Genomic DNA, 26,536 nt, shown 5'->3' on the forward strand with positions numbered 1-26,536 from the left:
CTGTGTCACTTAATAAGTACCCAGCAGTGATCTTACTGTTATATAAGTATTAATTCATTTAATCCACAAAACAATGAGATAACAACTATTATTATTATACAGTGTCAGATTGTACTAACATGGACATTCATATACTAACCTTTGAATGCAAGGAAAGGCAATTTCCAGAAAATCAGTAAAAAAGATGATCCCATAAGTAATTCATTCTCTCTGTCATTGAAAAACAGATTCAGATTATACTACAACTTTCCAACTTTTCTTCTAGTAATATATTATGATCATTTTTCTATGTTATTACTTATAAATCCATCTTGTTATTTCTAAAGTTTATAGTTTTCAGTTTTGCAAGATGAAGTCATGGACAGAGGTGATGGGTTGCACAACAATATAAATTAACTTAATACCACTGAACTGTACACTTAACAATGGTTAAGTACTATGTGTATTTTACTACAATAAAGAATTGGGAAAAATTGTTTATAGAATTTCAAGGCTATACTATATTTTGTTTCAACTATTAGATTATTTCAAAATCTAAGTTTAATAAACAATACTGCAATGAATATCACAATAAATTTCTTTGAACACTCATTTTCTGTAAAATCCTATTTAATAAAAGGGTAATATGCAAATTGACTCTAATGGCAGAAAGACCCATCGCTATGATGTGCACTGACCACCAGGGGGCAGACTCTCAATGCAGGAGCTACCCCCTGATGGTAAGTGCGCTCCCATGGGGGAGCTCCCCTCAGCCACAAGCCAGGCTGATGGCTGCAAGTGCAGCCCGGTGGCGGGAGCCTCGCCCGCCTCCTCAGCAGCACTAAGGAGCCTCTCTTGCCTCCTCTGCAACATTAAGTATGTCCGACTGTGGTTTAGGCCTGCTCTCCCTAGTAGCAGGCCTAAGCTGGCAGGTGGACTTCCCCCAAGGGCTCCTGGGCTGCCAGAGGGATGTCTGACTGCCAGCTTAGGCCCAATCCCCCAGGGAGTGGGCCTAAGCTGACAGATGGACATCCCTCGAGGGGTCCCGGACTGCGAGAGTGTGCAGGCCGGGCTGAGGGACCCCCCATCAAGTGCACAAATTTTCGTGCACCAGGCCTCTAGTATGATAATAAAATAATAGCCTCCACTTTTTGAGTGCTTACTATGTGCCAGACAACATGCTAAGTACTTTATGTAGATAATCTGAGTTGAAACCCCCACTAACCCTGTAAAGTCGATATTCCCTGCCCACTCTCCCCAGATTATGCAGGTTGTTTCTTGCACTGGAGCACTTGTTGAAGTGGCAACTTGGGGCTAACATCCAACTTGAACTTCTTTCACTAAACATTGGCCTAAGTTATTTTAGGAGAAAGAAGGGAGATTTATTCTAAAATGCCTAAAGAAACATTCTGGTTATCAAACCTCACATCCCTAGGTTGCTTTCATCCAGAGGGAACAATTTGTTCTAATATGTACCAAGGCATTTTATGGGAACAATTTGTTCTAATATGCAGCAAAGCATTTTATGGGCCAGCAGTGGCCCTGAAGTTCCCCCTGACTTGTAAATTACAGAGTCAGGGTTGAATTTAGGAAGTCTCACATGAGAACCCTACACTGAATTACTAGAACCAGTGCCTTCTGTAGAAATATATTCCCAGAAATGCAATGGCTAAGTTAAAGGGCAGACACATTGAAAATGTTGAGTTTCTTCCCAAAAGGATATTACTATTTTTTATTTACTTTTCACCAACAGTTTCTTAGAGTGGCTTTTTGGCTCTTTCCTCACACCCTAGGTAATCTTGGATATCACAATTCCTTTTTATATTTGTTAGGTTTTTATTATAGTGCAAATAGTTGCCAGACACTGCTACATTTTTTTTCCTGGAAAAGGTCATTGTTGTTATTTTACTCAGTCCCTGGTAGCTGATACTTTTCTGTTATTTGACTTTTTGTACTAGAAGGAAAAGTAGATTTAAAAAAAAAAATTTTTGGAAAATTGATGTTGGGATTGCATTGATTTTTTTTCTGTCTGAGCTATTTGATTTGATATCTAAAAATATCATAACTCTACTGAAACACTTGATAAAAAGATTTGGTTATTCAAAGACAGACTTCTTTTGGATGATATTTTGAAGTTTGTGAAAGCAGATATAGATACCAAAATGGTTTACCGTACTTTTAAAGACCGTTTGATCTGTCGCTAGGTCATTTCCCTTGGTATGAACAAAATAAATTTTATTAGAATATTTGCCAACCATAAGCTGTATCTATAGTATATGTGCTTTATATTAAGCTATTTCAAAGCCTGTACTAATAGAATCATCAAGGCCTTCCAGTCCAAGCATACTTGCAAATTGCTAGTGTGTCCTTTTATCTTTCAAGATCTTCTGATGTGGAGAATGGATAAAAGTTTGGAACCATTTTTAAAGACTTAAAATTTCATCCATGAGATGCAGATTTTATTTTTATTTCTTTCACTCAAATGTGTTTTGTTTTTTTATTAGATTAGTTCAAACATTATCTCTCATTTTAATGTATCCCATGCATTCACATTTTAATTGTTTACCATCTTTTGATGCCCAGTATACATGTAGTTCCAATAAAGAGTTAGATCTCACTCTCAGTTTTACAGAATGACTCAGAAAAGGTAGGAAAGTGTAGGCCAGTTGTTTCTACCCTTTCCTAGAAATAAGCTCTGGGTACCCCAAAGGAAGAAGAAATCTCCTCTTCCTCCATTCCCAAACTCCCTTTCTCTTTGTCATTTAACTCTTTAATTAAAATGGAAAAGGCAGGATGTCTGACACTTTCAAAAAGCATTGTTCACTCTACTAACACAATGGCAATAATAACTAATACTTATTAAGGGTACAACACCAAAGATGTATTCATGTATTGACCTTTTTTATCCTTTGCATTCTATTTTTCAAATGAGAAAACTGAGGCATAGACAGATTTTTTTTTAAATGTCTAAAATCAAACAGAATTGAACTAAGTACATTGGTCCATCTCTCTTAATCATTATACTGAAAAGAGAAAGAAGTTTGTTTAAGTAATACAAGGTCCACTTTTGACTACATTTTCTGGAGATAAATGTAATTAAGTGGCATGAGCTTGTATTTGTTATGCCTCTTTTATACCACATCACTCCTGTGCTGCTCTTAAGACTCAGTTCTGCCTGTGTTCATTTCCGTAAAATGAAGGCGAGATAATGTATAGATAGACTAAACAACTGGGTTCAATTATGGTTTGTTAGCAAAAATCACCTTGCAGAAATTGGCTATAATCAACTAATCCTATCTAATAATAGACAAACATGGTAATTGACCGAACCTTCGCTACATCTCCCATTGGCTAATCAGTGCGATATGCAAATTAAACCAACCAAGATGGCGGCTAGCAGCCACGCAGCTGAAGCAAGCAGGAGGCTTGCTTGCTCCAGTGATGGAGGAAGCCAAGGTTCCCCGCCTGCTGCAGCCCAGCTCTGAGCTCCGAAAACAACAAAGTTTCAATTATAGAAGTTAAACAAACCCCAGATACGTGCTTTCAGCAGGCCGTGGCCATGGAGCTGGAGTGAGCAGGAGCCAGCTCTTAGCTCCAGTGACAGCAACAAAGTTTCAATTATAGAAGCTAAACAAACCCCAGATACCTGATTTCAGCAGACCGTGGCCACGGAGCTGGAGTGAGCAGGAGCCAGCTCTCAGCTCCAGTGATGGCAACAAAGTTTCAATTATAGAAGGTAAATAAATCCAAGAGAAAAAAAAAAGAGAAGCTGGGAGCTTCAGTCACCGGCCAGCCTGAAAACGGCCCTCAGCCCCTCACCCAGACTGGCCAGGCACCTCAGAGGGGACCCCCACCCTAAAGGGAGTGTGGCCAGCCTGAAAACAGCCATCAGCCCCTCATCCAGGATGGCCAGACACTCCAGTGGGGACCCCCACCCTGATCCAGGACACCCTTCAGGGCAAACCAGCTGGCCCCCACCCGTGCACCAGGCGTCTATCCTATATAGTAAAAGGGTAATATGCAAACTGCCCTAATAGCAGAAAGATTGGGAATGACTAGTCACTATGACACACACTTACCACCAGGGGGCAGACACTCAATGCAGGAGCTGCCCTCTGGTGGTCAGTGCGCTCCCACAAGCCAGGCTGATGGCTACCAGTACAGCGGTGGTGGTGGAAGCCTCTCCCGCCTTCTCAGCAGCGCTAAGGATGTCCAACTGCAGCTTAGGTCTGCTCCCTGCTGGCAAGTGGACATCCCCAGAGGGCTGCTGGGCTGCCAGAGGGATGTCTGATTGCCAGCTTAGGCCCAATCCCCCGGGGAGCAGGCCTAAGCTAGCGGGTAGTCATCCTCCGAGGGGTCCCAGACTGTGAGAGGGCACAGGCCGGGCTGAGGGACCCCCCAGTGCAAATTTTTGTGCACCGGGCCTCTAGTTTTAAATAAAAAGAGACTTTTTTTAGATTGATCAAAAGTGGGGAGAGAAAGGAGAAAGAAGAATACTCAAGAATTCCATCAGAGTATATAATATTTTAGAATAAAAGTTAGCAAGTGCCTAAGACTAAGCGAGGGAAGATAACTCCTTTTAGTGAAGTTTTTCTAACAAAGTCCTCATTCATTTACATAAAATCTTTCTAGTTAAGCCCTAAGAGTAGTGATAGTAATGGTGGTAGTACTAGTTGAGTAGTACCTAAGCATGGAATTTAAATCAGACATATCTGATTCTAAAAACCTTCACTCACAATTCTTGGGATCTTAGGAAAATTAATTTCTTCCAGTCCTAACTTCTTTATATAAAATGAGCATAATAAAATCTACCTCACAAGATAGGAATAGTTGAGATAATTAATATAATCATTTGGAATGTACCTGACATATAGAAGGTCCTTAATATCTGTAATAAATGTTAATTTCCCTTTACTATTTTTCTTCTTATTCTCTTCACCCCGTTTTCCTTTTCTCTTTGTCATCCAATTTCTTCAATTAAAATAGAAAGAGCAGGGTGTCTTATAGTTTCTAAAAGTATTGTTCACTCAATACTGGCATGTTGCTGCCCATATCTCCTGTACCAACTACTCCCAACACTTAAAAAATAATTACTAAGTGCTCTTTGCAGGCTTATGATGACCTTTTGAGCCTTACACAAGAATCTCCTTGTAAAAATGTATTCAGTTTGCCATTTCCTTCAAATACATATCATGGAAACCAACATTTACAAATTCAGCAGTAAAAACAAAATGTAATAAATCCCTCTACGTCTAAGATTTTCATTCTTATGAGTTTTCTTTTGAGAGTTCCCTTAAGATGTTTGTATTTCTCTTGAGCCTCATGCAGAAGGACAGTGCTTGTTTTCATTTGGAGTCTGCGTTAAGGTATTAGGGTTAGGTATGTCTAGTAATCATAAGTAGTTTTTGCTAACAAGTAAAAGTTTTCATCATCTCTTAGGCTGTTAACATTTTTTTTTTTTTTCTTTTACAAAAGTTAAAGCAAATGAAACAGTACGGCAAATGAAGAGTGCCAGATCAATTCTTATTGGGAACAATGCCACACATGGTCACACAAACAATCTGATTAAGGCTGTGTCCTACTTCAGGCACAGAGATAGAAATTACATCAGTTAGATCCCAGTAATTGCAAGCAACAAAAACTGATTCTAGCCAATGCATGCAGAGAAAAAAGGGGTATCAGTTAGCTAGATGATGAGAAGAGCAATGAGAAGGGTAATTAGAAGGGTGACGAGACTAGACTAGCATTAAACTCCTAGAAAGATTAGCCTCAAGGAATTTCAGTGGGTCTAGAGAACAACAACTACTCATAATGAACGTACTCTCACTGATATTTTTTTCGGCCCTTATAGCATGCTTCTCCAGATTTAAAGTCTTCAAAGAGAGAATCCGATTGAACTTGTTGGGTTAGGAGGTAGGGAGTGGACATATTGAATAAGAGTCCCACCATGGCTGCATCATGGAGGCACAATAATTCCTTGAAGTACAAAAAAAGAGGAAGTGGGTACTTAGCCAAGCACAAATGAGAAAGAAAATTCCATCATGAAAGACAAAGAGTCCTTCCTGGCAATGATTCAATTATTTAGAACCATATTTATATATAAAGTTTTATACAAATTTTATAATAACTTTCAAAAGTAAAGTATTATTTAGATTTAATGTAGAATGATGATTAATAAAACTTACTGAATAAGCCATGATTTTTAGCCATTTTTAGCCATGACAGGAATAAAAATTTATTCCACAATTCTGGCTCTGCTGACCAGCAGTGTGACTTTGGGTCAATAACGTTATTTTTCTGGATATCCAATTTCTTACCTACTTAAAATGAAAAAAATAGATAAAGATCTCCTCAGGTATCAATTATAGCATAAGAATTATCCCTGGACCGCACTTGCTTTTCAACCCTAACCCAAACTGATAAGGTGAGTAGTTTATGGTCATGCTTTCAAGCTTTGGTCATAGTGAGCTGAGTTAGCTTTTCTTGATTAACTCATCTTGTTTCAATAAAAAAAGAAATTCCATAATTATTCTTGGCAAGCATCCAAAAATATGCCTCACTATCCAGTTCTAATTAATAATGTGTGACTTGTTAAAAACAGATTTTGTTCATTTGAAGGTTTTAATAGCACCCACTTTCAACTTAGTTCTCTTGGGAAAATATTTAGCATGCATTTAACCAGCTTGACACATACAACTAATTAATTTGTCTAAGGCAAATTATTATATGAATCATAAACAAAAAGTGAAAATTGAAATAGTGCCAAAATTCAAGCTTGAGGTACTTTATACTTAAATAACCTGAAGTTTTTGTTTTGTTTTGCTTCCTATTTCTAGTAAGCAAGATACATAGATTAATGTGTGTCATTGTCAGATAGGAAACTCACGTATAAAAGTAGGTGTTATTTATGTATTTCCAGAATTTGAAAGAGTTTCAAAAATATGATATAGAAGTGTATCTAAATGACACAGATCAAATAATGATGAACAGGTGAAAAACTAACATGAGCTGTGCCTAACTCACTAGCCCAAACCTAAGGTAGAATATTTGCATAACAGACTTATTAATTATTAAATACTTTTTATTTCTTGGTTGGAGTATTAGTTTATTATAAAAAAAAAATCTGGGGAATTAGAAGCTGGTTATATTCTAGTATAAAATTGGAAATAGTCCCCCAAAGTGGAAGAGAACCAGATGCAATGAGAGGCAGAGAGGTGCAAAGACAGGCTTTTAGGTGTAATATTACCCCACTCCCTGCCTGCCGCCACTATTTCCTTCAGAAGATGATTGCCCAGCCAGTAACTAATGCAAGAAGGTAGAATAGTATGCTAGTAGCATCTAGCTGAGGTGAGGTGCAGACAACAGCAAGGTTAGGTAGACTGGCCACTGCCATTTATTACTTTTTTCCTCCTCTTTTTCTAAAACTGAAGGTGAGAAAACTACATCCCAGTAAGATAATACTGGTGGAGGTTCAAGGAGTTTCCTGGTGTGGGAAAGTTTGCGAAGACTCTCTACTTTGAGGCACAGTTATTTCCAAGTCCAAAACTTATGGGAGGCTGCTAAGTAGGGTCTCAGCTGCTATACTCCTTCTTCCCATGTTCATCATCAGCCCAGTGACTAATATGTCCAAAGGAAAACTGACCGCAGGAAAGCATGACAACTTCTCTGAGGAAAGACAATCTCTCTAGAAGAAAGGTAACACATTCAACAGCTTGCATGAGAAAAAGTAGAATTTCTTGACCAGATGGAAAATGTATTTAAAAAACATAACTTCCAAGATATAAAGAAAGATATTTGTATAACAAGAGTTATAAAAATGAACTAATTCAAAATACTGGGTATAAGATATATAATAATTTGAACAAACAATTCAATAAATGGATTAAACAGCAGAAACAACACAACCATATACGAAATTAATGACTTGAAAGATGAGATCTAGAAGCTCTTAAGGAGTCTGAGAGATCAATAAGGAAAACAGAGATGGAGAATAAAAATGGGGAGTTAAGACAAATGGAGGCTAGAAAAAATCCCAGCAGATATATGATGGATTTTCCGTAAGAGAGAGAAAAAATAAACAATGAATAAACGGGAGAAAATAGTTTAAGAAATAATTTACCTTACTTTTTTCAGATTAAAGGAATGAAATAATTTATTTTGAGAGAAATAGAATGCCAAACAAAAATGAATAAACAGAACAATGTAATACTAACAAAATCTCTTAAAAAGATTAAAGTAAATTTTAAGAATATCATTTATTTGAAGGGGGAGGGGAGACTCTAAAACCCTAAAAAGAAAATAGATTGCTTTCATAGATACAAAACTTAGATTGATATCAGACTTCTCTTTTTTTAAAGTAAGGACACAATGAAATAATATTTTCAAAGAAAAAAGTATAACATGATTTTTTATTTGTCTAACTTCATACAAATTTGAGAGTAACATATGCTTATTCTCAGGCATATAAGACCTCAGTGGCTTTACAACAGAAAGATAAATTTTAAAAGGAATCTCAGAAAAGTATTTAATTAAAAACAAGAATAAGTATTCTAGGAGAATGTGACAATACACGTATATGGGAAGTAAGGATGAGTAAATAATTTATTAGAATTTTATATTTTTTAAAAAAAATATGCCCTAAGCCTTACCCGGTTTGGCTCAGTGGATAGAGCATCAGCCTGTGGAGTAAAAGGTCCCGAGTTCTATTCCGGTCAAGGGCACATGCCTGGGTTGTGGGCTCGATCCCCAGTGGGGGGTGTGGAGGGGGCAACCGATCAATGATTCTCTCTCATCATTGATGTTTCTCTCTCTCTCTCTCTCCCTCTCCCTTCCTCCCTGAAATCAATAAAAATATATGTTAAAAAAAATGCCCTAAAATGTATACATATGATGATCCAGAACTAAAATTGTATGGCATAAACATGAGGAATGAGTAGGACACATTACTAGGTGATTATATTTTCTATGAGAAAGACATAAATAAGAATATATTTAAAAATTGATATGAAATATTAAACATAGATATGAGTCTTTAATAAAGTCCAATTTTTAAAAGTATAAACATATTTGTAACTTTTAAATGAACAATACATTTAAAAAAAGGAGAAAAAATAAGAGAAAAGGCCTGGCCTGCTCTGCTTTCTTCACAAGTGGAGTGCCTGTCTAGTCCCACCTCCTCCACAAGCTGATATGTGGCCAGCCTGGACACACAGACCTGCCACTCTGTCCAGGCATGCCTGACCCAGCACCCATGGACAACTGCCCCCCACTGCCTTGACAGGGTGGCCCACACCTGCCACTATGACTCAAACCCTCAGACCCCCAGATGCACAGACCTGCTACTACAAACTGGAACACCTAACCTGGAACCACTAGAAGATTAGACCAACTGCTGAGACCTGGTGAGATCAGTCACCCCCAGATGCATGGGCCTGCCCCTGTGACTCGACCTGCCTCACCCAGTGCCACAGATACCAAACAGATACAATTTGGAAATAAAGAAACCATCCAAAATGAAAAAAGAGGAGGGATCACTAGAAAAGGAACTAAATGAAATGTAGGTAAGCAATTTGTCAGATAAAGAATTCAAAGTAATGGTTATAAAGGGGCTCGAACAACTTAGTGGTACCACAAGCAACTTAATTAGAACTATAAGGAACTTAATGAGAAATACACTATGGGGAAGCATGAGACTTGATTGGAAAGTTTGTAAGGAGGACATTCTGAGAAAAGGGAAGTGTGCGGAAGGCCGCCTGCCCTGTTTATCAGAATTCCAAGTTAGGGGAGTGCCAAAGGCGGTTCCCCTAATTATTCCTTGACCTTTCCAAATAAGTCTTTGCACAAGCAGACCCCCAGGTGTTTACTGAAAACCTTATGCTTAGTCTTCTGGGTGTCCTTGCTTAAAAGACACTACAAACACATGTGTCCTTCCAAGATTACTTACTCTACTGATTGTATCTAAAAGATAAACTTTATCTCAAACTGCTGCTACAATAAAAGCATAATGAGGCAGGCAATCGAGGCTGCCTGGTTTCTTTAGCCAGGCAATCCCTTGGCTCTCTCTTTCACAGCAAATGGTGTGTCGGAGTAATACATTCATCCATCGCTCAGGGTCTGCTGGTCAGCCCCAGCAATATACCAGCATAAAAAAAGAGGTAGAAATCATTAATAAGTATCAATTGGAAATGAAGAATGACATAGATGAACAAAAAAATAACCTGGAGAGCATGGAACAGACTGACAAATTTCAGAGGAAAGATGGGGGTTGGTGGAGTTGGATAGGGAGAGATTAATGAGGGAACTTATATGCATATATGCATAGCCCACGGACACAAACAATAGCATGGTGAAAGCCTGTGAGGGACAGGTGAAGGGTACAGGGGGTCAATGGGAGAAAAAAAACAACAAATGGGACATCTGTGATGCTTTCAACAATAAAGCTATATTAAAGAAAAACAAAAAAGAAGAACCTGTAGAGAATGAACAGTAGACTAGAAGAAGCAAAAGGACCAAAACAGTGAATTGGAAGACAAGGTAGAAAAAAAATATCCATTTGCAGCAGGAATTGGAAAAATTTTAAAAACAGGAGAAGAGTTTAAGGGAGCTTTGGGACAACATGAAATGTACCAACATCCACATCACAAGGGTAGCAGAAGGAGAAGCATTTGAGCAAGGAATAGAGAACATGTTTGAAGAAATAATGACAGAAAACTTCCCTGACTTTGTAAAGAAAAATGTCACACAAGTGCATGAAATACAGAGAGACCCACTGAAGAGGAACCCAAAAAGACTCACACCAAGACACATCATCATTAAAATGGAAAATGTTAAAGACAAAGAATCTTACAGGCTGCAAAAAAGAGATATAAAATTACCTGCAAGGGAGTTCCCATTAGACTGGCAGCTGATTTCTCAACAGAAACATTTCAGGCCAGAAGGGAGTGGCAAGAAGTATACAAAGTAATGTAAAGCAAGGGACTGAATCCAAGACTACTATATCCATCAAGGTTATCATTAAAATGTGAAGGTGAAAGAAAGAGTTTCACAGACAAAACAAAACAAAACAAAACAAAAAAAACTAAAGGAGTTTATTGTCACAAACCAGAACTGCAAGAGATGCTAAAGAGACTGTTGTAAGAAGAAGAAATATATATATATATATATATATATATATATATATATATATATATATATACACACACACACACACACACACACACACACACACACATATATACTAGAGGCCCGGTGCACGAAATTCATGTGGTGGGGGGTGTCCCTCAGCCTAGCCTGCACTTTCTCCAATCTGGGACCCCTTGGGAGATGTCTGACTGCCAGTTTAGGCCCGATCCCTGCAGGATCGGGCCTAAACTGGCAGTCGGACATCCCTCTCACAATCCAGGACCACGGGCTCCTAATTGCTCACCTGCCTGCCTGCCTTATCACCCCTAAACACTCTGCCTGCCAGCCTGATAGCCCTCTAACAGCTACCCTGGCAACCTGATTGACGCCTAACTGCTCCCCTGATAGCCCAATCACCACCAGCTGCCCTCCCCTGCCAGCTGGATCTCACCTAACTGCCTTCCCCTGCAGGGCTGAGAGGACTGGGGGACTGAGGCTGAATGAGATGGGACTGAGGGAACTGGGGCACTCTGGCTGGATGAGGCAGAGCTGAGGAAACTGGGCACTGCCATCTTGTGGCTGTGGGCGCCTCCATCTTGTGATGGTGTGATGGTCAATTAGCATATCCCCTCTTTTTTATATATATGGAGAGAGAGAGAAAGAGAGAGAGAGAGAGGTATCCTATATAATAAAAGCCTAATATGCTAAGTCTTTGGTCTCTGGTCATCCGTTCAACCAATCAAAGTGTAATATGCTAATGATTTGCTAAGGCTGCTCAACTGCTCACTATGATGTGCACTGATCACCAGTAGGCAGGCGCTCCAACTGGTAGATTAGCTTATTGCTGGGGTCTGGCTGATTGGGACTGAGCAAGATGGGCCAGACATACCCTGGAGCCCTCCAGTGGTCCCTCCCTATCTGGCCAACCTTCCGTGCCCCTCCCAGCCCCGATCCTGCACCAGTGGGGTCCCATGGTCTGGCCTGCACCCTCTTGAAATCCAGGACTCCTCAGGGGATGTCAGAGAGCCAGTTTCAGGCCTATCCTGCAGGCCAGCCTGAGGGGCCCCACTGGTTCATGAATTTGTGCACTGGACCTCTAGTAAAGAATGAAAATGGCAACAAATAAGTACCTATCAATAATAAACTTAAATTTAAATGACTTAAATGCTCCAATCAAAATACATAGAGTAGCTGAATTGATATAAAAACATAACCCAATTATATGCTATCTACAGGAGACCCACATCAGAACAAGACTCACACAGGATGAAGGTGAAGGGATGGGGAAAAAATTTTCCATGCAAATGAAATAAAAGCTGGGGTAGAAATATCTGCCTAAATAGACTTCAAAATGAAGACTATAACAAGAGATAATGCAGGCCACTTCATAGTACTAAAAGGATTACTACAGAAAGAGGATATAACCCTGGTAAACATATATGCACCCAATATAGGAGCACCTAAATATATAAAAAAAAAACTTCTGGAGGACTTAAAGGGATAGATTTACAGCAATACAATCATAGTAGGGGACTTTATCACCCCACTGACATCACTGGATAGATCTTCTAGACAAAAAAAATCAACAAGGAAAAGTGGCCCTAAACAAAATTCTAGACCAAATGGATTTAATTGATATTTTACAGAACTTTTCACCACAAAGCTTTAGCATATATATTCTTCTCAAGTGCAACTGGATCATTATCAAAGATAGACCACATGTTAGGACAGAAACTAAGTCTCTACAAATTCAAGGAGATTGAAATCAGATCAAACATCATCTCTGATCAAAATGACATGAAACTAGAGATAAATTTCAATAAAAACACTCCAAAATATTCAATCACATGGAAGTTGAATAGCATGTTGTTAAATAATGAATGGGTTACCAATGAGATCATCCTAAGTAATAAAAGGCTAATATGCAAATAAACCAAACAGTGGAACAACTGAAAAACTGTTCGCTATGACATGTGTTGACCACCTGGGGACATGCACAGAACATGGTGGGCATCGGCCGTGGCGGGATGGTGGAGCAGGTGAGCAGGGATACCAGACCAAGCAGGGCTCTGGTTGCGGACATTGGGGCAAGCCTCTGGTGGTTACTGAAAATTCTTTGCTCCCACGCGCTGTGGTCCCTCCCAGCACTCGCACCTGCTGCTGGCACCAGCCCCACTTGCACTTGCTGCAGCTGCCAGCCCCCTTCACCCCTCAGGGCTTCTCCACCTCCCCCTGCTCCTGAGGGGCAATCAGGGCAGCAGCTACCACTCACACCCGCTGACGGCGCAGGCTCCACTCCACCCACTGATGGCGCTGGCCCTAATCACTCTGTGCCATCAGTGGGTGTGAGTGGAGCCAGAACCATTGGTGGTGGGAGCAGAGTTGCTGGAAGACAAGGAGCTGGGGGCTGTGGTGGGAGGGGCCAGGCGGGGGTGCGGAGGATGAGCTGAGATCCGCCCCTGTGCCCACTGCAGCTTCACAGCCCACAGTTCCTTTCAAGGTGCATGAATTCGTGCACTGGGCCCCTAGAGAAGAAATAAAAAACTTCCTGGAAAAAATGAAAATGAACACACAACAATCCCAAATCTATGAAACACAGCAAAAGCAGTCCTGAAAGGGAAGTTCAAGCACTGCAGGCCTACAGAAGAAAGAAGAACAATTTCTAATAAACTGTCTAGCTCAGCCGTGGGCAAACTATGGCCCGTGGGCCAGATCCGGCCTGTTTGAAATAAATAAAACTAAAAAAAAAAAAAGACCGTACCCTTTTATGTAATGATGTTTACTTTTAATTTATATTAGTTCACACAAACACTCCATCCATGCTTCTGTTCCGGCCCTCCGGTCCAGTTTAAGAACCCTTTGTGGCCCTTGAGTCAAAAAGTTTGCCCACCCCTGATCTAGCTCAACAATTTAAATAATTTGAAAGAAAACAAAAAGAAAAGCCTAGAGTAAGTAGAAGGAAGTAATAAAGATCAGAGTGGAAATAAATGACATAGACATTAAAACAAACAAACAAACAAATAAACAAATAATCAATGAAACCAAGAGCTGGTTCTTTGAAAAGATAAGTAAGATTGATGAACCCTTAGTAGGACTCACCAAGAAACAAAGAGAGAGGACCCAGATAAATAAAATCAGAAAAGAAGCAGATGTAGTAACAACTGACAACACTGAAATACAAAGGTTGTAAGAGAACACTCTGAACAACTATGTCCCAACAAGTGGAACAACCTGGACAAAATGGACAAATTCCTAGAAAAATACAATATTCCAAACCTGAATAGAAAGAATAAAAAAAAACTGAACTACTGGTGAAATTGAAGCAGTGATAAACAAAAAAAACCACAAAAAAACAAAAAACAAAAAAAACCTCCCAGCACATAAAAGCTCTGCTAAAATCCTCAACAAAATATTACCAAATCGGATCCAGCAATACATTAAAAAGATCATACACCAGGATCAAGTGACATTTATTCTGAGGATTCAAAGCTGGTACAATATTTGCAAATCAATAAATGTGATACATCACATAAACAAACTGAAAGACAAAATCACTTGATTATATCAATAGACACAGAAAAGGCATTCGACAAAACCCAACATCCATTTTTGTTAGATCTCATCAAAGTGGTAATAGAGGGTTCATACCTCAACATAATAAAGGCCATATATGACAAAGCTACAACCAACATCATACTCAATGGGCAAAAATTAAAACGATTTTCCCTAAGAACAGGAACAAGACCAGGTGGTCTTTTTTTCACCACCTTTATTCAACATAGTACTGGAAGTCTTAGCCATAGCAATCAGAGAAGAAGAAAAAATAAAATACATCCAAATTAGAAAGGAGGAAGTAAAATTGTCATTATTTGCAGATGACGATATTGTACCTAGAAAACCCTAAAGACCATTAAATTCCTGGTGGGGCACATGCCTGGGTTGCGGGCTCGATCCCCAGTTGTGGGCATGCAGGAGGCAGCCAATCAATGAATCTCTCTCATCATTGATGTTTCTAGCTCTCTCTCTGCCTCTCCCTTCCTCTCTTAAATCAATAAAAATATATACTTTTTAAAAGTAGAAGAGTTAGCAAAATGTTGCCCAATATATAGGAAGGCAATCTGCTTCTAATTCTGCTTCTGATCCTGATTCCCAATAAGGACAAAAAAAAAGATGCATTTGCCAAATAGAAGGCTACATACTGTATACTAAGAGAGTTTATATATATATATATATTATTGATTTTTTTACAGAGAGGAAGGGAGAGAGAGATAGAGAGTTAGAAACATCGATGAGAGAGAAACATCAACCAGCTGCCTCCTGCACATCTCCTACTGGGGATGTGCCCGCAACTCAGGTACATGCCCTTGACCAGAATCAAACCTGGGACCTTTCAGTCCGCAGGCCAACACTCTATCCACTGAGCCAAACCGGTTTCGGCTACTAAGAGAGTTTTTTAATCTGTTTTGGTAATCTTCACAACATCTTTAACAGCAGCAACTACTTGGAAGACTTTGAAGTAATCTACTTTAATCCACTAACATCAATCTATACTTTTGTAGGGACCAGACTATTTTTGGAGATAACATTAGCACTATCACCTCTGCATCGTTTACTTATTTAAGGGAGGTACCCATCTCTGCCAAAACCCAGGATATAATATCATTTTGCATTTAGTATTTTAGCCAGGTTGAAGAGGGGGATTATCAGGGTCTTCCTCTTAGCTTTCTCCATTCTGATAGCTCTTACCTCATGGACCACAAAACTAATGTGTCAGTTCTGCCAACTAGAAAGTATGTCCATTCTAATTATTCATTGGATGGCTGGGGAAATAACCACTGGGTAGATCCATGATCTCAATGGTCCAACTGGTGAGCTAAACCTAGACCAGAATTATGTTGTTGATCCCATTCTAACAGAGGCATCATTATGTTTCCAAGCTCCCAAATATCAGTATCAACTCAGATTCTGTGCTTGATATTTTCAAATGTCTGAGTAGTCTGAATAATTCTTCTTTTCCCAATGTAGTTACCTGTGTCAATGACCATGGTTTACTTTGGAGAAAGACCAATTAAATAATTATAATATATACTTATAATGGTGTTACAGAGTTCTCCTCCTGAGCACCTGGCCTCTCCCTTAGTCACTGGGTCTGGGTCTAAAATCTAGTAGCAAGGGGCCATATATTTTATTGGAGTGAATGTCCTCAGCTTCCTGACCATCTGTCCTTGAATTATTTTGATTGTATAGATTGAGCAAAAACCTAGGTTGTCCATCCATCTTGCTTCTAGGGCACTGTGTTCAATATAACCATCCCCCTATCTCTCTAGGTCAGCACCACCCCAATTTTCTGGCTGCCATTCAGACTTCGTTGCTTATTTCTACAATTGTTGCCACCTGCCTTTTCAGAGTTAAACACCATCAGCTGGTCTCTATTATGTTGAGATCTTATTTCCCATCGATATCTATCCTGTAACAGCATCTTCTACCACCAGATGGCAAGCTTCTCAGTGATGTTGTCCCTCTCAATAGTGCCTTCCTTAGAGCTTTGGAAAACCAAGTGTCTCTGTGTTTTCCCATGGAACATTGTTGGACAGCAGGTTTCCTAGCTGTTCTGGTTACCACTGGGAAACGCTGTAAGCTGAAGGGACCTTTTCATGGATATAAGTAGAGAAATAGCCAGGATTTCCAATGATTGTAAACAGCAGAGATGAAAAAAACAATGTAAACAAAATCAGTTAGAAAACAATAGACATTATTTTGCTCAATAAATTGGATCTATATCTTTCTTTCCCTTATTTAATATATGCACAACTGACTTTAGTCAAATGATGCTAAGAGAACATTTTTTAAAAATTAGAAAGTACTTACTTATCAACTTTAGAGCAGAATCCTTATTAATACTAAACCCAAATATTTCCAATGATTTACTTTTATGAGTTATTAAAAATTGTTACTTTATTTTATTAGAAAAGAACTTATTGACCCCATCTTAAACTCCTCACTAAAAAGTAAGAACCATAATTGCTGGGATGTTTTCCCTCTTAAACACTTACCCCAAGGTCATAAATATTTTTTAAATATTTTTCCTAGGGTTTTATAGTTTTTAATTTCACATTTAGGTCTATGATCCATGTAGAGTTAATTTTTGTGTATTGTGTAATGTCTCAATCAAATATTATTATTATTGCGTATGGAGCTCTAAGTGGTCCACTATCACCTTTTGAAAAGGTAATTTTTCCCCACTGAATATTCTTCTCTCCTTTGTTGAAAATTAAAATGGCCATGTATATGAGGGTCTATTTCTGGACTCTACTTTTTTCATATTGAGTTATTTGTCTAACCTCATGCCAATATCATGCTGCTTTAAAGCATCTTATTCCTTACGTCTTTTTATTTTCTTTCCTTACCTATTGCTCTGGCTAAAACTGCCAGTGCAGTGTTGAACAGGATTGGTCGAAATGGATGTCCTTGCCTTGTTTCTGATATTGGGAAGTAACTTCAATATTTCACAATCAAGAATGATGTTAGGTTTAAGTTTATTATAGACTAGAGGCCTGTTGGACGAAGAGATTCGTGCAATAGGCTTTCCCTTCCCCTGGCTTTCAGCACCTGTTTTCCTCAGGCACCCGAGACCCAGGCCTTCGCTCCAGCCGGAGTTGCCTTTGGTCTTCGCTCCGCTGCTTCGTGTCTATGTATGCAAATTAACCGCCATCTTTGTTGGGTTAATTTGCATACTCTCCTGATTGGCTGGTTAGCGTAGCAAAGGTATGGTCAATTTACATATTTGTCTATTATTAGGAAAGATCTCCTTTATTAAGTTAAGAACATTTCTATTTCAAGTTTGCTGAGAGGGATTTTGTGTTTTGTTGTTTGTTTGTGGTGTGTGTGTGTGTGTGTGTGTGTGTGTGTTTAAATGTTTCCATCTTTTAAAATAAAATCCAATTTTCTTTAATGGCTTTTTAAAAATATTTTTTTATTGATTTCAGAAAGGAAGGAAGGGAGAGGGAGAGAGAGAGAGAAACATCAACGATCAGAGAGAATAATTGTTCGGCTGCCGTCTGCATGCACCACACTGGGGATCAAGCCCACTATCTGGGCATATGCCTTGACCAGGAATCGAACAGTGGTCTGGTTCATGGGTTGATGCTCAACCACTGAACCACACTGGCTGGGCTGAGAAATTTTTTGGTGTTGTTTTTGTTTTAATAAAGAATAGATGTTGAATTTCATCAAATGTTTTTTCTATATCTAGTGAGATACTCATATATTATATATGTTTTTCCTTTTTAGTCTGTTGATATAGTGAATTACCTTGATTTGTTTTCAAGCATTAAACTAACCTTGCACTTCTGAGATAAACCCCTCTTTGCCATGATTCTTCTAATATATTTTCAATTCAATTTGCTAACATTTTCTTAGGAATTTTGGTATCTTTGATAATTAGAGATATTGGTCCATAGTTTTCTTTTCTTATAACATCTTTGCCTGATTTTGAGGTTAGAATAATACTTTCCTCTTGAAAGAGTTGGAAAGGTTTCCCCCCTCTGTAATTATCTGGTAGAATTTACATCGAATTTGTAATTTTTCTTTCTTACATGTATAGTAGACTTAATCAGTGAAGCTACTAGGGCCTGGAGTAGTCTTTTTAGTAAAATTTTAACTTGGATTCAATTTGTTCAATAAATATAGTACTATTCAGAATATCTGAAGAGGTTTCAATTACTCTATAATACTGCCCACCAGATAGCCTGGCTTTTGAAGAAAATTTTAAAAACAAAATTTTCCAGCATTAGAGATTTGTAAAAGATAGAGGTAAGAGAAGATAAGAAGAATAAAATAACTAATTGCAACAAGAAGTTTTTAAAATTTACTTATGAATTATGGCAGTGGAGGAAAAAGTATTTTCAAGGTGTTTCTTAGCCTAAATACATCTAAGTTTATAAGGTTGATTCTTATCAGATTTCATTATTTTATATATGTCATATAAAGTTTATAGAGATGGATAATTCATGATTAGTAATACATAATATTTCATATTGGCAATGATATCATCAAGACAATATAAATGTCAAAGAATAAAGTTAATTTATTCATGCTTTTATTCACAAACTCATTTGCATATTTATTGATTCAGTTTCTTAATGTATTCATGAGCTTATTCATTCCCAAATATCATTTACTTTTTTTATGGGCTAGGCACTATTTGAGCCCTGGAAATTTAGCCGTGAAAAATATCAGCATAAGTAAACAAGTAAAAACATTTTAGATGATCATGATGAATATTATGATTAAAAATAAAGTCAGATGATGTGAAAGAAAATGACCCAGGGGCTCCTTTAGACAGAAAGATCAGAAAGGTGTTAATAAGGAGATAGAATTTATGCTGACTTCTCAGTGACAAAAAGGAACTTGTCAAGGACACATTTAGAGGGCAAATAATTTATGAAAGGAAAACAACTCATGAAAAAAATATGCTAAGATAAGCCAGGCCCATCTGAGGATCTCTGAGGTCAGTGGCACTGGGACAGACTGAGGGACTGTGGTGGAAGACAAAGTAAGAGAAGTAGAAAGGTCTACATAAGGCCAAGGTACTTTAGAAAATGTGGGAATTTCATGGAGGGTGTCCTGCAGAAAAGTAACATATGATTAATATTTTTAAAATATCACCCCATAGTCTATGTGGAGAACAGACTGGGACAAGAGTGGAAATGAGGAGATCTGGAAAAAAATGATGGTAGTTTGGACTAGGGGGATGGTAACAGAAATGGAGGTACATGAATAGGTATGTGCTACACTTTGGGTATAGACAGGACATGCTTCTGAGTTAGATTAAGAAGTTGAGAACATTTCTCTATAGTTGGCTTGCACATTTTTTTGGCCTAAGGGACTGTGTGTGGTGCTCTTTTCCTTAGATATGAAGTCCTGAGAAAGAAGATTTGAGGGAATGGAAATTAGGATGTCTTTTAGATATCTTAAGTTTGAAGTATATAATTAATATTCTAGTGGAGATGTCAAATAGTCATTTGTATATATAAATTCAGAGTTTAGAGGAATGGCATTTATTAACTCATTACATTCATTCCACAAAAACTTATTAAGAGATTATTATATTTTAGATAACTGTGCTAATGATAGTGAAGTTAATATAAGGAAGAAGTAGGATAGTCCCTGACTTTAAGAAGGGGAGACAGACACATAAACACATCATTACTACAGAGTGTGGTAAGTACTCTAATAAAGAATGAACAGAGACTTTAAACATCAGATGATGGAACAATCATTTCTACTTGAGAGAATTGGTAAAGGAGTTGCTAAAATTTTAAAGTACATAGTATTTTCTTTTTAGTACAAATGTGATGCCAAATTATTAGAGTAAAAATTCTGAAAACAATATTGTAAATGATCATGAGATCTTTGAAAGCTGAATTTAATATCTTCAGGGAGACACCAAGAGGAATTATTCCCAGATACAAATAGAGACAAATAGGAGAATCAATGCACCACATGCACTGAAAGTAGACTATTTCATACTTGTTGCATTTTGTCCAAATCATTTTGTCACCTTTTTTTGGATGATATTATCCAATGAATAATTCAATGAACATCAATTTCCTTTCCATCTCATTTAATATTGTGTAGGTAAGTGATAATTTTTCAAGGTATATTTTTAAAAATAGCAGTAAGTACCCACATCCTCCAGGCAGTTTCATGGCAACACTTACATATCCAATCTTATTTTCAAGTGCTTGTTGATGTTATCAGTAACTCTACTTAATTAAGAACTTTGTGTTGTGCTCTTGTCAACTACCTCTGTTTGTTTATGCTTCACATACAGCATTGAAAGCAGCAGGAAAACTCCTAGAACCTAAAAGTCTAATGGCTTCTTGCACCCTCCTGCAAATTGTGACTGTAAAAGGAAAGATTGGGCGATTGGGTAGATAAATTTTCTCCACGGGACAGGTTATATATTTCCAGAACAGGGTTAAGAAATAAGGAAACTCTAAATGGAGGAAGCAGGAGTGGTACATTTGCCAGTATTCTGGTGTCTCTTTAGGTGTATGGTCTAAGACAGTGATGGCGAACCTATGACACGTGTGTCAGAGGTGACACACGAACTCATTTTTTTGGTTGATTTTTCTTTTTTAAATGGCATTTAAATATATAAAATAAATATCAAAAATATAAGTCTTTGTTTTACTATGGTTGTAAATATCAAAAAATTTCTATATGTGACACGGCACCAGAGTTAAGTTAGGGTTTTTCAAAATGCTGACACGCCGAGCTCAAAAGGTTCGCTATCACTGGTCTAAGACCTAAAATTAAGGCCCAATATTGTTTGCTGTCTTGAGATCTGCTGAAATGAGAAGAACCTCAAATGGCCTAATCGCAAGTTCCCCTCCTTAAGAGGTCCAAGTGAAGTTCCTACTTATGCCTGAGTAGTGGGTTTCAGTTCCCTGCCAGTCCATGGTACTGTTCAAACAGCCAATCACATCCTCCCTCAGAACTGGAGAGTCATCCCACACTCTTGATGCTACAAACCTCCCACAGGCCCTGATTGTTCACTTTGATCCTGAGTGCAACCCCCAGGTATTCCTACATTGCATGTGCTACTCTCCTCTCCTGGACTGTGAGTAATGTAACTGATAAAATGCAACCCATCTCACCTGTCTACGGTCAGGTGTTGTGTGTTTGGCCATAACCCTGTGGCAGGGATCTCTCCCTCATGAATGGAGTGAACAGGAGGTGATTAAAACAAGTTGGTACTGGCATACACACAGCTCTTTGCTCTGGATATGAACAGGGAACTTTAAGAACAGGAAGGGTATCCCTTTACTCCAAGAAGTGTGGGTTGATGACAGCTAATTTTCAATGTAACCACAAGAAATGATTTGCCCTCTTTACCATCTTAATCTTCCCTACGTGCTTTTGGAATTTGATGTTACAAATCCACAGCACAAGTTTTCTTCTTGTCTCCTTGCTTTTATCACCCTTCATTGCACATCTGGGTTTGATCCTCTACCTGTATCAGTGTCTAAGTTCTCGGTTCTGCATGAATTAGTCCATTTTCTAATTATACTTTCCTTTCTGAGGGTCTTTCCAGTAGGCCCATCAGACCGTCTCACCCTGTGCCTTGATGGGTGTACAGAAGCAGGGCTTCTATAAAAGCAGATCCTTTCCATCCTCTCTTGGCCTTTGGCTTCTACAATTACGATCCTTCAAGTTTTGATTGAAGTCTATTCTTTGGTTGTCAACTCCTGCCAAGTTCAGTGGTTAAGAGGCTGGCATGTGGTCTCATTATTTTGTTTGGAGCTTTATCCATTTTTAGATCACCAGGCAACTTTCTCTCTAAAAATATAAAAATGTCACCATAAATTCAAGCAGATGTGACAGGTATTGGATTTTTTTTCTGTGTCTTAGATTAGCACGGGGAATTAAAAGTTGACTAACATCCATTAGCCACATGGGTATATCTGTGAACATTTACACAGTAGGCTGTGACCCACTTTCAGTTGCTAATCAGTCTCCAAGTACATGGGGATTTGTTGATGGCATCGGCTTTGTAGTTATTTTCATACATATGGGTAGCCACTCTGTAGTCACACACGTGCACATATATACACACTTGTGCATGTCCCTTCTTTTCCCTCCACTGCAAAAATGCTCCATTTCCATTTGACTCCAATGGAAAACACTCTTCCGAGTGAACGAGAGCTCTTGGTTACCCAGCGAACTGCAGCTGCAGAGATAACAAATTCAGAGTTGACAAGGAGGAGGAGATTGATTTCTGCAAATAGAATCAAATGGCAACTGAAAGTGATAGCTTCAAAACTATCTCCCCCTTCTGTTTGACATCGATCTTTCCTCCATGTGCCAGCTCATTATCTGTTGGGCAGAGGGGAATTGCACTTGACATAATCCGTGGCAGTTTTACAAGGGAGAGAGGAAGGGCAGACTGTCTGGTAAAATGCTCTGATTGATGGAGGTTTGCAGCCCACACATGATGGCATGATACACTCATATGGGAAGAAAAGCATTTATTCATGGACTAAAGTTACATTAAATCGCTAGAGATCATGTTCTAAATGGCAAGAAAGCCCATAATACGCAATTCTATTCTAGGATAGTATTTAAAGAATAGATTGCATTAACATGGCATTTTCTTACTCATACTTTGGTCTGCTCTGCAGCTTGAAGACAATTTAATTTCAGTTTGAGTCTTTGTAGTGCTTTGGTGAATTTCCAAGGGCAGATTAAAGACAATTCATGGGCTGTGGACTGCGTCACAGTTACTCAACTTAGGACTTGGTACAAAAGGATAAATGCATTTACTCTAGGAGGGTTCTGAGATCAAACAAGTCTAATAATGTTTTAAATGGATCTTTCACTTCATTTAAGAAAAGAGTGTCTATAACCCCATGAGTTTACTTTGAAAGGTGTTGTGACCTTCTGGAGAGGCCGGTGTGTTCGTTTATTTTTTATAATATTGAGTGAATGCCACCCTCTATTACATGTGTGTCCAAGTGTGCTCTCAGGGTCTGGGAGTTGTGCATCTGATTTTTTGCATTAATATTGGAGATAATCCAGCTTTAATGGAACAGAAATTTTGTGGCACATGGAACAAAGAACTTCTGCTTCTAGTTACAGTGTACTAAACAGTACATCAAAACACACTGCAGCATAGGCACTCTGAATCCACAGATCCTGTTTTGAAGAAATAAGTAATTCTCCTGTCATCTTAATGTAAACCTTACTTACCTGTTAAAGCACAGCTCACATCTCCCCTTCAGTTTTCAACCATTCTCTGACTTCTATGCCCCACCTCTGTGATCCTTACTCTCACCAGAAAACCTCATCCCTATGATATAAAAAGATAAAGACCATAACGAGCTGAAATCCTCACAAATTCTCTTCTCTCTCATTCTCTTAGCATAAACTTCTTGAAGAGAGAATCACACTACATTCCAGTTACTTGTCCTCTGCTTGTTTGTACTCTAACCAGCTTCTAGCCACACTGTTCTACTAAAAAATGCTCCTATTAATATCAATGATGGCCTGTCCGGCATGGCTCAGTTGTTGAGTGTTGACCTATGAACCAGGAGGTCATGATTCGCAATACCTGCCTGGGTTTCGGGCTTGATTCCCAGTATGGGGCATGCAGGAGGTAAGCCAATCGATGATTCTCTCTCATCATTGATGTTTCTTTCTCTCCCTCTTCCTTCCTCTCTGAAATCAATAAAAACTACATTAAAAATAAATTATATTAATAACAACTTTCTAACTGGTAAATTAAACTACCATTCCCCTGTTTTGTTACACTAGATCTCCATAGCATTTGACAATATAGTCGTCACTCTTTCTTTTCATTATTTTTATTTTCCTTCTAATCCAAAATACTATTTTCTTTTTTAACCCCCCCTCTTCACCCCGCATCTTATCTCTTAGATTGTTCCATTTCTGTTTGCTCCAGGGACTCCTTCACCTATACTTGCTTGGGGTAGAGATGAGGGGAGGCTTGGCTGCAAGTATTCTTGGAGTTACACAGCACACGGAGCTGGAGTCACCCTCACCACTTACTGTTGGCCCCTCAGCCATGTCTTCTGTCATGGCTGGTGTATCCCCTCTGTTACCATTTTACTGCCAATTTTCTAGACAAGCTTGGGGATAAAGATACTCATTACTGGTATATAGTAATTTCTTCATTGAAATCTGCTAATTATGGTTGGACTTTAATTACCTAATACAAATATTTTAACATTTTCTATACATCTCATTTATCATTAATTCTCAACAATTCTTATCATTAAAACTGTTCAATTTATATCCAAATCAAAACTACCCAGGAATTATCTTATTTCACTTCTTTTTTCCTTCTATATTAAATAATTTATCTATATTAAATTATAACTTGGGTCAATAATTCTGTATACATTTTGTCAGTTCCAGTAAAGCCTTTTGATAATTTTCTGTATAAAAAATTAAAAACAGCTCTAGCTGGTTTGACTCAGTGGATAGAGTGTTAGCCTGCAGACCAAAGAGTCCTATGTTCAATTCCGGTCAAGGGCATGTACTTTGGTTGCAAGCTCCTCCCCGGCCTGGGCCCTGGTTGGGGCTCATGCAAGAGGCAACTGTTTCTTTCTCTCTGTCTTTCCCTCTCTCTTCTACTCTCCCTAAAAATCAATGGAAAAATATCCTCGGGTGAGGATTAACAAATAAAATAAAATAAAATATAATAATCACATAAAGCAGGCATCACAGTAGAATTTTATGGTAAAGTTAGAGGTATTTCTGATATGAAATGGAATTGGAAGTCATATGAGCTTTGGTTTGGCATTTAGCGAGCAAAAGGTTGTAATCAACAGTATAAATCACCATGAGAAGCATTTGTGGCTTTTGTTATCATCTCAGAGAGATCTCCTTTGAAAGGTTGCTAATGAGACCAAACATGGTATAAAGAGATGATGGAAATGAAAAAACAAAACCAACAAAGAAACCCATAGAGAAATGAGGCAGTGAGGTTTAGTAGAAAAATACAGAAGACCTAGATACCTCTAGGACTCACAGCTTTTTGATAACTCAGCCCCTCTACATTGGACCTTATAAGTTGGGAAGAATTCCACCTAAATATCTATTTCTTGGTGCTAGAAAGTTCTTTGTAGACAGTACTGTTACACACATGTAAAGGATTATTTAGACTACCTTGCATCCAATAAACAGATTATCTTTTGGCAATATTTAGTTGTTTTTCCTAAAAGACAATATCCTCATGGGTCAGGCAGATCAATTCCATGCTGCCTGAGGAAAATTATTCTTGTAATGTTAACTGTTCCTTTACTTTGTTCTGTGTTATGAACATCAATAGTACCTCCCTCATGGGAGAGTTATAGGATGAACTAGGTAGTGCATGTACCTGATTGGTTGGCACAGAGTAAACACTCAGCATCTCTGCCTACCTTTCTGGTGTCACTTCCAGTAGCTCTTTCTTATGCACCCTGAGGACCGTTCACACTGCTCGTGCTCGTATCCGGGAGTGCCGTCCTCTCCCGTGCCTCCATGCTTTTGCACATACTCTCTCTTTCCCAGGAACATTGTTCCTTCCATACTCCCTCCTGCTCAGTCTTCTTGGGGAAAAAACAACAACAACAACAACAACAAAACAAGAAAACAAACAAAAAAAACACCAGTCTACTTCTGTAAGGATAATTCACTTTCCCTTCAAGTACTTGTGACTTTCGACTACCAGCCAAGTAAGTAAGAACTAGATGTTTTTTAATCTATCTCTATAATAACAATTTTTATTCTAAAGCAGCACCTGAATGTGTGAGCAATATTTTCACTATGGTTTTAAAAATGGTAGATAAGGTAGGAGACCATGCAACATCTGCCAATACTCTTTTCTTGTTTTTGAGGACAGTTTTTAAAAATAATGCTAATGTTT

The sequence above is a fragment of the Myotis yumanensis genome, unplaced genomic scaffold, assembly GCF_028538775.1.
Source record: "Myotis yumanensis isolate MYYU_CA2020_CCGP unplaced genomic scaffold, mMyoYum1.0.hap1 SCAF_3, whole genome shotgun sequence".
Classification (NCBI taxonomy): domain Eukaryota; kingdom Metazoa; phylum Chordata; class Mammalia; order Chiroptera; family Vespertilionidae; genus Myotis; species Myotis yumanensis.